General features: G+C 45.7%; 1 protein-coding gene across 2 annotated transcripts in view; it reads left to right on the top strand.

Moving 5' to 3' along the window:
• Positions 1 to 755: 755 nt before the first annotated feature.
• TJAP1 (tight junction associated protein 1) overlaps positions 756 to 11,785 on the top strand; it is a 38,942-nt gene continuing 27,912 nt past the window's right edge. The window contains exons 1-2 of one of the 2 annotated variants that reach the window (XM_058835064.1): positions 756 to 898; positions 1,922 to 1,996. The gene's annotated coding sequence lies outside the window, so the exon portion shown is untranslated. Of the gene's footprint in view, positions 899 to 1,921; positions 1,997 to 5,700; positions 5,837 to 11,785 lie in introns of those variants that run through there. The other variant, XM_058835065.1, reaches the window with a different exon arrangement.

Below are 11,785 nucleotides of genomic sequence, written 5' to 3'. Positions count from 1 at the left end.
GACTTTTCTGAAACAGGCAAATTTCCTCAGAACTAGGCTCCATTATTTACTGTGTGAATCATCGACTCATGAGATGTTTGTGAAAGAAAGGATAACGGGATATAGAAGCAGTGAGTAAGTCTATGCACTGGGCACGAGAAGCAATGGAAAAAGTACCTGTCTGAGCTCAGAGTTGAATAAATGGCGTGATTTCATTAGAAATTAAAATGAACTGATTTTTCAAAGACCCAAGACTAGAACAACATAGTGGAAGATTTTGCAAACGAATACCAAAGCACATTCACAAATCGCGTCAGGGTTTGCCTAGCTTTTCCCTGGCACACGGTGTCCTCCTCTCCTCTCCTTTAAGAAGCAGACAGTTGTCCTTGGGGGGGTTTCAGGTGGGTTTCTCCATTTCCTACTCTCCCTCCCTCCCTCTCCACCTGGTCCCACGGTTGGGTTCGTATTTCTCTAGCGACTGCCTGGGATAGGTGCGTACACCCAGGCTGTTGGTTGGTATCTCAGAATATGGGACACGTAGGAAGTGGCAGGAGCGACTCCTGGCCCCTGGCATTGGCAGCCGCAGCTCCCGGCCCGCCGTCCCTCAAGGTGTTCCCAGGTCCCGGGGCAGGCGGGAAGGGGCAGGAGCGGCTCCCGGCCCGCCGCCCCTCCCGCTGCCGGGACCGCCCCGCCCCGCCCCGCCCCTCCGCGCGTGCCACCCGATGACGCAGCCGCGCCGCGACGTGGGGATTCCGCCGGATTACCCGGCGTGCCCCGCGGCAAAATGGCGGCCTGAGGCGAGAGCGCGGGGCCGGGGCCGGGCGGGGGCAAAGTTTGGGGCGGGCCCGAGGCGGGGCCGAACCGGCGCCGAACCGGCCGCAAAGTCACTGGGACCCCTGGTGGAGCCGAGCCCGACCGGGTCAGAGCCGGGCTGGGGCTCCGGGGGCGGGGAGCGGGGATCGCGACCGGCTGGGGACCAAGTCCCGGGCGGGGCCCCCTACGCCCCCAGCCCTCTGCGGGCTTCGGGCGGCGCCCAGCGAGCGGGGTGGGCCTTTCTGTCCACGTGTGTGGCGAGGAATTGTAGAGTTCTCTGAGGACAGCGGGTTCGGGCGGGTCGCACCGTGGGCGGCGGAGGGGAGGGGGTCAGCCAGGTGGGGCGGGGGCCGGGTGCGGGAGGGCGGCGAGGCCACAGCCCCGGCCCCAGGGAAGGAACGGTCTCCGTGGGGAAGGGTGGTGATGGCACTGCCTCAGCCATCAGGGCGTTACGGAGCTCTCCCTCCCGCGAAGTGACCCCTGTCAGGGAGCAGGGCAGGCACGGGATCGGCAGGCAGAACCTGGTTCATAACTGCAGGGTGTAGTACTTTCTGAGTGATGGAGAGTTAGATGGCGTGGGGGATGAGCAAGCAGTATCTCTGTAGAGAGCGTTGCTGGAGCTGCAAAGCAGAACGAGACTGGGCCAGCACATGTGTTAAAGAACCGGAGTGTAACTGGCAGAGGCAGGGTTGGAAGGGAAGAGTCAGCATTCCTCTGGTGTCAGACTCGGCAGGGGTTAATGGGAAATTCTCTGCCAGCCTGGACATCCTCTCTAGTGCAAGGAATGCTTCCCCCTATAGAACTAGTGTGCAGCCTCTGGGAACATGGGGAGACTTTAAAGGAAAACAGGTGAACAGTAAATGCTGTGCTTCTTCTGGCTCTGAGCTTGAGCGCTCTGCATAGAGCAGAGTAAAAGATTGAGTGCTAATACATGGACTTTTAGGTACACATGAGGTTGCATTGGTAGGTATCAGGGCGTGCAAATGATACACAGATCTGGCAAGGCTGAGAATAACCTAGATCTGAGAGATGCCAGGTGGAAATTGTCCACTGAAAAGAATCATCCATCACATGTAGATAGTTCTGTGCCACTGAAAGCTTTTCAGAGCTATGCATTTTTGTTTTACAGATTCAGAGAAGGAACTGGGATAAAGGGCCTGTATAAGATGAAGCAATGAATCCTTACTGAAGTGTCAGACAGCAGGTAAGAAAGGCAGGAATGAGCTGAGTCAGACTGTGTTCTTTTTATACCACTACTCAAATATTTTGAGGACATGTTAACCACTCACCTGAAACACTGGCCCTCTCTGTGGAGTTCTGTGCACCATAGTAGGCCTGTGTTGCCAGAATTGAGAGGCTGGGGTGTCAGTGAAATGGGAGTGACCCTGAGAAATTCAGCAAGAGTTCTGGGAAGAAAAGTTCAATTATAATGTAAGCCAGTGCTCCTGACATGCCATCTGGGACAGCAATCTTAAATGTGCTCTATCAGTGCCAAAGCAGCCATGCTGTCCGTATAATTCACAAGGGATCTGCCCAGCCGTAATCCAAATGAAATCCTTTCTGATGATCCCGCTCTTGCAATAATGGCAATGTCAAAGTTAGGTGGTTCTAGTGACCCTCTGCTCTGTCAGGTTATTTGTTCCACCACATTATTTTTCCACATAAATTTTAACTGTTCCCATGATGGGTGGTGCAAGTGTGCCTGAACTCACTGTTGGGATCCAGTTTAGAGGAACAGTTGTTTGGTAGACAGCTGCTGTTTTTTTGATTGTACACTGTCAGATCACCTTTATAACGACTCCTTTCCCTTTTCTTCACTTCCTAGTGGATCACTGCAGAAAGCTCCTATATCCCAGCAGTGATTTGCATACAGTGTGATTTAGCTTCTGGGTGTTAAATCAGCATTTAAGCTACCAGGTCTTAGCTGCGGTATCAAGAGGAGTTTTTCATTTCTTTGCAGGCACTCAGTGCTCTTGAAATCCTGTGAATGCATTTCAGCAGGGCCAGTGGAGTTCCAAAGTGCAGCCCATGGTTATTTTCATCTTTTTAACATTAACAAGTCATTGGGTCAGGAGGGGATGAGTTACTTGCCAAGACCTGTTGCCTCTTCACTCTCCAAACCAGCTTTCTGAACTAAAGATGACCTTGCGTGCTTTTCCACTCTGTTTCAAGTTGTTTGTTGGCTCCTGCTAAGTCACTTGCTTTTCAGCCAACAAACCCTCAATTCTTATCTCTGCCATCCACTCTAAATACACTCATGGTGTAGCTTGTCAGGGAGATAGGCTAAAGCCTTGAAAAAGATGTAGTCTTTTGCAAGTCTGCCTGTTTCTTGTCACAGAGCAGAAAAAATCAAGTCAGAGGGCACAAATTATTTTTGGTTGGCATGCTGGTCTGAATGGTACCAGAGCTGGCTTGGAAAAAGGGCTTGTGGCTGGTGTGGCATATAAAGTGTTTTTAAAAAGATGGAAAAAGCCAAGCTATTTGAGTGGTAGCAAAGTAAGCAGGTTTTAGTAAAATGTATTTTACCATATTTTTTGGTAGTTGATTTCATGCTTATGAGTCTTAGAGGCTGATGGTTTTTCTGAAGGTGAGCTCCCTAACCTGTTAAAATGTCTGCCATGTTTTATGGAGAATCCACTGAGATTTCCATGTATCACCACATTTACAGTGTAGATCCAAGAAGCATTCTTGGATTCTGGAGGTTAGGTCCTGACAGATTTACTGCATAGTGTGTTTGTTGTCAGGGGCCTCGCTTCTCCAGCACAGAGTGACATCAGAACTCTCTGCCTTACATATTGCTGGGAGAAATGCAATATGCAGAGGTCTCAAATGAACCTGGATGTGATACAGATTGAGGGTAGGATTCCTCTGCTAATAAATGAGGATCTGGCATGACACCTTTTTGATTCATGTTGCTCTTTTTACTGGGCCTGTCAGGATCTGGAATTGTCATAATAGAGCAGATTTTCTTGACCATTTGATTTGTTTAATGGTTTGAGAGTAAATTTAAGGTCCTGAAACTGGGTATATTCATCTCCTTGCTTGAGGGCTTTTGGCTGGGAAGATATCTCCTTTCTTTATGACACCCCGAGCTTTGGAGAGAGTGCTTGTTGGCATTCATGCCAGCTGTGTGTATTTCAGATCTCTAGTAACTGTGTAAATATGATCCTCTCTGAGATTCATTTTATGCAGGACTGCAGAGGAACTATGTGTGTAACCTATGCAAACAGGACGAATGCCTTAGGGCATGAAATCATCCATCCTGTTTCCCTGCCAGTTCCCCTACCTGAGGGCTTTTCCTTAGATCTAGATTGACTGAATCTTTAACTGTAGTAGAAAGAATGTTACTTTTTAAAGTTGAAATACCTTTACAGATGATTGGAGGGGAAGGACGATGCTATGGTCAGAAAGATACCTAATTGCTGCCACAGATTTATTGTGTTCAGATCATTACTATTTTTCACTCTTCATTCTTTGCTTGGAAAAGATGATAAACACCAGTCTTACTGGGGGTTTGAGGATGAACCTGTAAGTGTGTAGATGGCTCAGATACTGTGGTATTGAATACTTTAGTAAAGCTAGGGGGAGGAAAAACTGAAAGGGTGTTTCAAGCTGTAACTTCAAAATGAAGCAGACCCTGGTGTGATCCATTGTTCTGTGTATTCTGTAGCATGGTGAAATTGCTATGGAGTGCAAGTTAGGCCCTGCCTTGTTCAAGGCAAGTGGGCACTCTGGGACCTCACCATTTTTGCCTTCCCAGGAACTATTTGCTTGTTTTGTTCACTAACCTTGCCTGAATCTTTTTGACTTCAAGGACAATTTTCTCTTTTTTGCTTTGTTGTTTGTTCCATTCTCAGAAACAATTCCCTTCATTGTCAGGATGTTCATGTATGGTTTTATTCTAAATATGCTCAGCCAGAGAGGGCCAAAAGCAGCAGCTTTCAGGATGTTTCATAGTTGGAATGACATGAGCCAGCCTCTCCGGAGTGTCCTCCTGGGAGCTGCTCTTAGGAAGGAAATGGCGTGGAAAGCCATGTAGGAGTGTGAGAATAGCTTTGCAATGGTTAGAATGCAGTATAAGCATCACTTGGGTGGGCTCAGTTTTCCTCTGCTTTTCAACAATGTTGGGTGCCTAGCCTGAGGAAGACTGTGCAGGGATGAAGGAGCTGGAATGTAATCTTCAGTTGAGGTGAATGCAATTCAGTGAAACTGATAGGCATCAAACTGAATAATGATTTTAAAGTATTTTCACATGATGTCTAATCTGTGGAAATTCACTACCACATAATAGCGCTGAGGCTAAGAGCTGAGTGGGATTCAGAAAAGATCAAGCACTTAGGAGTGGAAATGTTCAGACTTGCTGTAGTTAAAGAACTTGTTTTAGAAGGTGTTTTTTTCAGACCTAATCCAATCTCTTAACAGGTAAAGGTTTGAAGAAAGGGCAGTGTGTTCCATAATTGTCCACTGAGGCTTCTTGCTCCAGCTACTTAAACCACCTTAATGTATTGGTCTGTGTCAGGGGCAAGGTATTGAATCACTTAAGTGCTATGTTAGGTTGCTCACTGACCTTGATTTTTGTGGAAACTGCATTAGGGTAAAAAAAACCAAAACCAAATCACCAACCAAAGAACAAATCCACAAAGCACTGCAGCTGCTCAGATTAGTCGTGGTAGTTGAGGATTTTAAGCTGGTGAAGAGCTATGTCTGTGGAAAGATAGCGCAGCTTGTAGAGGAGGACTATCTTACTGATGAATGTGGAGACATGCAGCTATTGTCTTTTGACGCTGAGTGGTCATGCAAAGCACTTGCTTCTTCCCTTTGCTTGCAAGAGGGTAAAGAATGTGTGGAGTTTGGCCTCTCCACATTGCAGTCTTGTTGTGGACTTTAGTCTGTAAGGTGTCTGAAAGGCAGGGCCTTAAGGCTGTTCCAGTGAGTTCTGGTGTGTTATAGCATGAGCCTCAATATACGAATGTCTGTGAAGACAGCTTGTGTTCAGTGCTCGTGTCCAATCTGTTGAGGATCAGGAGAATCATCAGTGCTGCAAGTAGGTATACATTCCATTTGATGCATAGGCTAATAAAAATAAGTGGCAGTGGCATGAAAATATGTATAAAAAGCTGCGTGTTTGTAATGTTTGCCTAAATGCAAGGGGAACCGAAGGAAGGAGTCTATTTGTATATTTTCATAGGCAGAAGCAGGATATGTAAACCTCAAGGTCCCTGTATGGGCCGTGTGGGCCTCTCTGGGAGGAAAAATGGGCTTCAGGGCTCAACTTAACGCTTTTGTGGCAGTGCTAACAGCTGAGAGTAAACGGTTACCAACTTTCATAGAAGTTTTGTGTTGCTGTTAAAGTGAGATGGGTCAGGATTAGAAAGTAAATTTTCCTGCAAGGCTTAGAATGGTTTTTAGGCAGAGAGTGTCTGACCAGCTTCTGGTGGCAAGAGAGAACTGGTTTAAATTTTTGATTTCTTAGGGGTCAACAAATTCAGACTTGGAAGTCCCACAGCGACTTCTGTGTCCTTGGTTGAGTTGTGTATTTGTATTTTAACTATGTGATAAAGCTGGCTTTGGTAATGTTGTAGGAATCATAACTGGATTTTCTTACTCTTGTGTTTGAAGTCTCAGTTCTCCAGCTGCATTAATGTAAGACTCATGCACTGATGGTTCTGAAATCAAAAGGGACAGATGAGGTAGTCTCTCTACCTATTGAGGAATTACACATAGGCTCATAAAAAACCTTAGGTGAGTTTTACTTTATAGTGTTTGTTTCAAAAGAATGTAAGCTTTTTTCCCAAGGTAATAATTAAATAATTGTTGTGGCTGTAAGGTTTTTGACCATTATTTTGGCATACGCTGTAACTGGTTTTAGGCCTGCATATGTCTTGCTTCACAAGCTCTCTGCATTTCTCAATGATGCCTTGCTGCTCTGTCTCCTAAATCAGATTTCTTCCCGCAGCTTTAGTGTTCATTAGTGATGACTCTGCTGCTGGCCAATGGGAAGGTTAAAAATATTCTAGGGAGATGAGTTGAAATCTGTTGTCTCTCACATAACTAAATAGTGATTGCAGTTAATGCTACTGTTCTGGGTTTTTTTCCCTTGAACATTTTATTTATATTTTTTTCATTATTGAGAACTCTTCTCCCTTTTCTTTTATCTGTGGGAGATCTGCACCCAGTGTATAAAAAAAGTATTAAAAATATGTATATAAAAAGTGTATATAAAAAGTATTTTCAAATGGGAGAAAATAAAAAAGGGGAACATAACAGGATTTTTGTGCTTAAAATTAAGTTGTTTTAAGTAACCTTTCTTGAGAATGGACTTCAAGCTTATATCCTGCCTTTAAGCGCATTTATTTTTCTGAGCAGAAAGTGTCTTGTGCACTAAAGTATGCAAAATATCTTTATTTCCCTTTTAGAATTTAAGCATTGCTTACACTACAGTTATGTGAAAACTGGGAAATGAAAACTTCTCTCAGAAGGGTTTTCTCAGGTAACTGCATTTTGCTTGAGATACACTCCATTATTAGATGTCTGTGTAGGCACTCAATCCAATTTCTTGTAGGACTAATGTGGAGAGTCATTTTTGGCAAACATCTCATCCCAGTTTGGTTTGATTCCTGAAAGCAAATCACCCTTGCTGGGCTGCAGAATTTTGGTAGATTCTACTTATAAGTGTATTAATTTTTCCATGATTAGATGATGCCTTTGCAAATAGGTCCCCAGATGTATCTGAAATGGCTGTAACAGAATTCAATGTCGTCAAGGCCCCAGCTGGATGGGGCTGTATTACTGTGCAGCTCCAGAGATGATTTACTGCCCGACTGACAACTCGCAATATAAACATTAGTCCAAGCATGATCTTGTCCCAAAACCCCGCCTACGCAGGGAGCCAGGAGTCTTCCTGCCACGCGCCATAAATCGTTTACGGTTTGCTCATGCCTGTACATTTGAAAAGCAGCTGTGGAGTGGGGATTAGCAGTTTGCAGAAGGCCCGTGCGGGGCTAAATTAGGGTCTCTTGCTCTGGTGGTGAATACCAGTATCGGAATAGCACGAGCGCTTCTCGGCAGTGGAAGACAGTTTACTCTGGGAATGGGTGTGGGTGCGGGGTATCGATGAGGGTACAGCAGCCAGGAGAGAGTGTTGGATTGCAATGCTCCAGTTTGAGCTCTGATGCCTGATTGATAGCTGCCCAGCACTGTGTGGGATTGAACAAGTCATTGTTAGTTCTGTGGGTTTAATATTTTATTTATATATTTATTATTTCTATGTATTTTACACATATATATAGAGACATGAAATGTAAGCCTACCTCTTCTGTTTCCTAGGAGCTGAAGTATGATAGAGTTTTTCAGTGTTTTTTTTACAGTGTGAAGAGTGATTTCCCGTTTGCTAGCCCACAGTAGCAGAATCAAATTATATGCAAGGCCATTTGGGGCTTCAAAACTAATTTTAAGCTTTTATAAGAAGTTTTACTGTGCCACTTGGATTTATTACAGCTTTGCAACTTCAACTCCCAAAGTAAAACTATTTTTGTGCTGGCTGCGATAATTTAAATTACCTCCTGGAGCTTCCAATGACTAGCTCGTGTTTGTGGTGAAAGCTCTCATTTATCTAAACCCTGAAAGCACAATCTGTTTGGTAACGTAACTCTAAATGTATTGATGCTTTATATCAATGGCAGGTACATCGGAGCCTAAAGTCAATCGGTACCTCCAAGTCTTCCTGTAATAAAGAGAGTATGCAGGTTTTGCTGTACAGATGGGACCAGACAGTACAGATCTCCCGTGTGCTGGCTGAAGGACCAGCTGCTGAGTAAAGCAGATACAAGTAGATCATTTTCAGCTGGGTTGGTTACTCATTAACAAACCCTTTCTTGGGTGGGTTGGGTAAAAATCCAGGTGGAATGTGTCAGCAGGGCCCCTCTAGGTACGTCAGCTGAACATGAGTGCTTCCAGATGGTACCATGAGCATCCACGGGGCTGTGGGCAAAACGAGGGGGCTCTGGGTAAACCAGGTGGTTGTTTCCAAGAGGACACAATTAGGAGACTTACTATTTTGTTGAAGCTTCTGCATGGGCTTCTCTCTCAAATCAGACCATTTTCCTGGAGCTTTCTACTGTGCTCTGTAATGTCAGAGGTTTGGGGAGAGCAGCTGGAAGGGCTCATCCTAGGCTTATTTTAGTCTCGGAGTTGCCACCATTTTTCTTACTGCTTTTGTCAAAAGGCTGTATAGTCTGATTCTTTCTGCTCTGTTGAGATGGAGGCCAGATAGCACCAAATATATTTGTGGCTGTTTGTGTGGGCATTTTGAGATTTGGAAGGCACTTTGCTAATGAGCTATAGGTCATTTCATGTCAGATTGGCTGAGTTTCCATCGAGCTGGTTCTTTGTTGCAGCAACGAATATGGACTATGTATGTTTGGGGATCCCTATTACTTATCTCATATGGAGAGGGCTTTCCCCCTCTTTGCTACCTCCTCTTTCCCCACTAGAAAAAATCATCACCTGGAGGGCTGTTAACCTCCAGACTGAATTAGATGTTTGCTGTTACTTATGTAGACCTTTCCAATGTATACAGAGGTTAGAGAGGGGCGTGGATATGTGGTCGTATTTTGAGCTTTCCCTCCTTCTCCTTGTTTTTGATACTGAAGTTGGAGTTCACCCTTCCCTTTTCCTGGGAACTGATGTGAAGGAATTGTCACCCAGAGCAAAGCTCAATCCGCTTGCCTCGAGGCCCTGCTTCTCCCAGGTTAGGACTTTGCGTGACTTCCACAGGCAACAGTTTATTTATGAGGTTTTGTTACCTGAATCTTGTGGGCTTGGTCTGAGGGGTACTACTGTGAGGGCAGTGGAAATCTCAACTCAGCCAGGAAAGGGAAAGCAAGGAATAGAGTTAGTACAGTTAACTCTTCCCCCCCACACACCCTCCTTTCTTCCCTGTTTCCTCACCTGCCCAGCTGTGTAGTAGGTTAGCAGTACGTGTCTGTTCTTATTCTTATGAAAGTAGACTTTGTTCTCTGAAGGCTGCTAATCATGCCCCATGGGGGTGTAATCAGTTATAAGGTATTTAATGCAGTGCAGGCGGGAACAGGCTGCCTGGCCGGGCTGGCAGATTGCAACACTACAATTATAAAGGGCCCCTTTCCCCCACTCACCCGCCCACCGGTGGCAGGATGAGGGTACCTTGAAACAGCATTGAGTCTATGAAAAGTAAAGCTGTAGTGGGGGAAGGGAGAGGAGAAGCTGAAGAGGCAGCTCCTATTCTGGGAAACAAGCAGACCTACATTTTGTGAGAGCTGCAGCCATTGCAGGTTGCACTGTTGAGACTTGTGGAGTTCAGGTGCCGTCACCATCCAAGTGGATTGCACAGGGATGGCCCTTGGCAATGTGTAGAACAGCAGGGGCTTCCGTCCTGTCTGAATTGGGTTTTCTTGTGGTGGCTGGGGTTGGAGAGGTATGGAGTGGTTAGAAGGGGAGAAGTCCATTCTCCTGCATGCAGTGATTTAGACACCTAATCTATAAATCCTGCCAGGCTTCTATTTATATCTTTTATATCTTTGGATATAAATCTATTGGTAAATTTGGCCTTTCATGCCTCATTATTCCAAGTATTGGAGCTGCTGCAGCATAATGAGTGGAACAGGTAGCCTGAGGCCTTGAATTTCAACAGGCACGAGAAAGTCTACTGGACCTTAGTCTGGTCCGGTCTGTTCTTGTTACTTAATATAAGATCACTTCCCTCTGTGAGGGCCTTGAAATGCACATGTGGGGTGTGGAGCAGCTGGGCCGCAAGCCTTGTTAATCATCCCTGGTCCAGCAGCCTGCTAGATGCATTGGTATGTCTCTGGAGCTTATGGCTACATTGACCTTTCCCCTTTCAGGTTCTCCAGAGGTTACAGTGTTTCAGCCCTTAGTTGGTGTTCTCTGAATTTCCTGACACTGTTTTGTGTCTGTTAGGTTCAAGTCGGATATATTCTTGCTGCAGTGCTCTTGGGAGTGTTGGTTTTCCTTGTTTAGTGCTGAGAGAGTATTGGCTATTGTGTGTCAGAGTTAGCCCTTAACACTGGGTGATGGATTTTTAAGGTTTTCAGGAATGGGTTGTTGTTTAGTTACGTTGCACGGAGTAAATGCAGATTCACAATGTGGGGAGTTCACAGTATAGACTTGAGAATTCTGCTGACAGTTTCACATCTGAGACATCCTTCAGAGTAACTTCATATTTGAGAATGTGAATTCTTTGGAAAGCTTTAGGATTTGTAGGAGTGCCACATGAAGGAGGAATAATGTTTTTTCTGACTAGAGCGCAGAGTCTCCTTGCAACTCCAAAATGATGAGGTTCTGAGATAAGCGGGTACTTGATGGCTTAGGTATTTGTACATTAAGTTTTTCTTTTCTTGATTGCTGAAATGACTTGGTGTCAGTGCTGTAGAGGAAGAATGTTGTACAGTGAAGGTCAGGTCTGTGTGTGTGGGCAGTGGAGACAAGCATTTAGAGAAGGATTTTGGGGTAATGAGGAAGTGCCTCCATCCCAGAGAAGATACTTGACTTAAGGTAGGATGGTTTTCTAGGGATAGAAGAAGATCTGGATCCTTCCAAGCATCCCTGTTGACCAAAGTCAACTTCTTATTCAGTCCTGCCCCCTCAGCTCAAGGGATCTCAGTGTTGTGTTTGCCCCTTGACTTACAGGAAAAGTCAGGGAAATTCCCTTCCCAGGCTAGTGCACAGAGCTGTTCCTGCCCTGGACTGTGGCTACTTCCCAGCCTGGGCAGCAGTTCTTCTCCCTGTGGCTTGCATGCCCACTTGAGAACTCTCCTGCCTTGCTCTGTTTCTCTTGTCCCATGGGCTCAAGAGGTTGTCTGGAGAACATGACCCTCACACAAATTAATTTGGGACTGAAGTTGTCCTTGGGGTCCTGACAGTGGCCATGCAGGCAGGTGTGGGGAGGGAGCATGGCGGGTGTCAGCAGGGTGGGTGTGTGGGCTTGCTACTTGTT

This window comes from Poecile atricapillus, chromosome 3, assembly GCF_030490865.1.
Source record: "Poecile atricapillus isolate bPoeAtr1 chromosome 3, bPoeAtr1.hap1, whole genome shotgun sequence".
NCBI classification, from domain to species: Eukaryota; Metazoa; Chordata; class Aves; order Passeriformes; family Paridae; genus Poecile; species Poecile atricapillus.
Note: the sequence above shows the minus strand (reverse complement) of the source record. Positions and strands in the feature narration are given on the sequence as shown.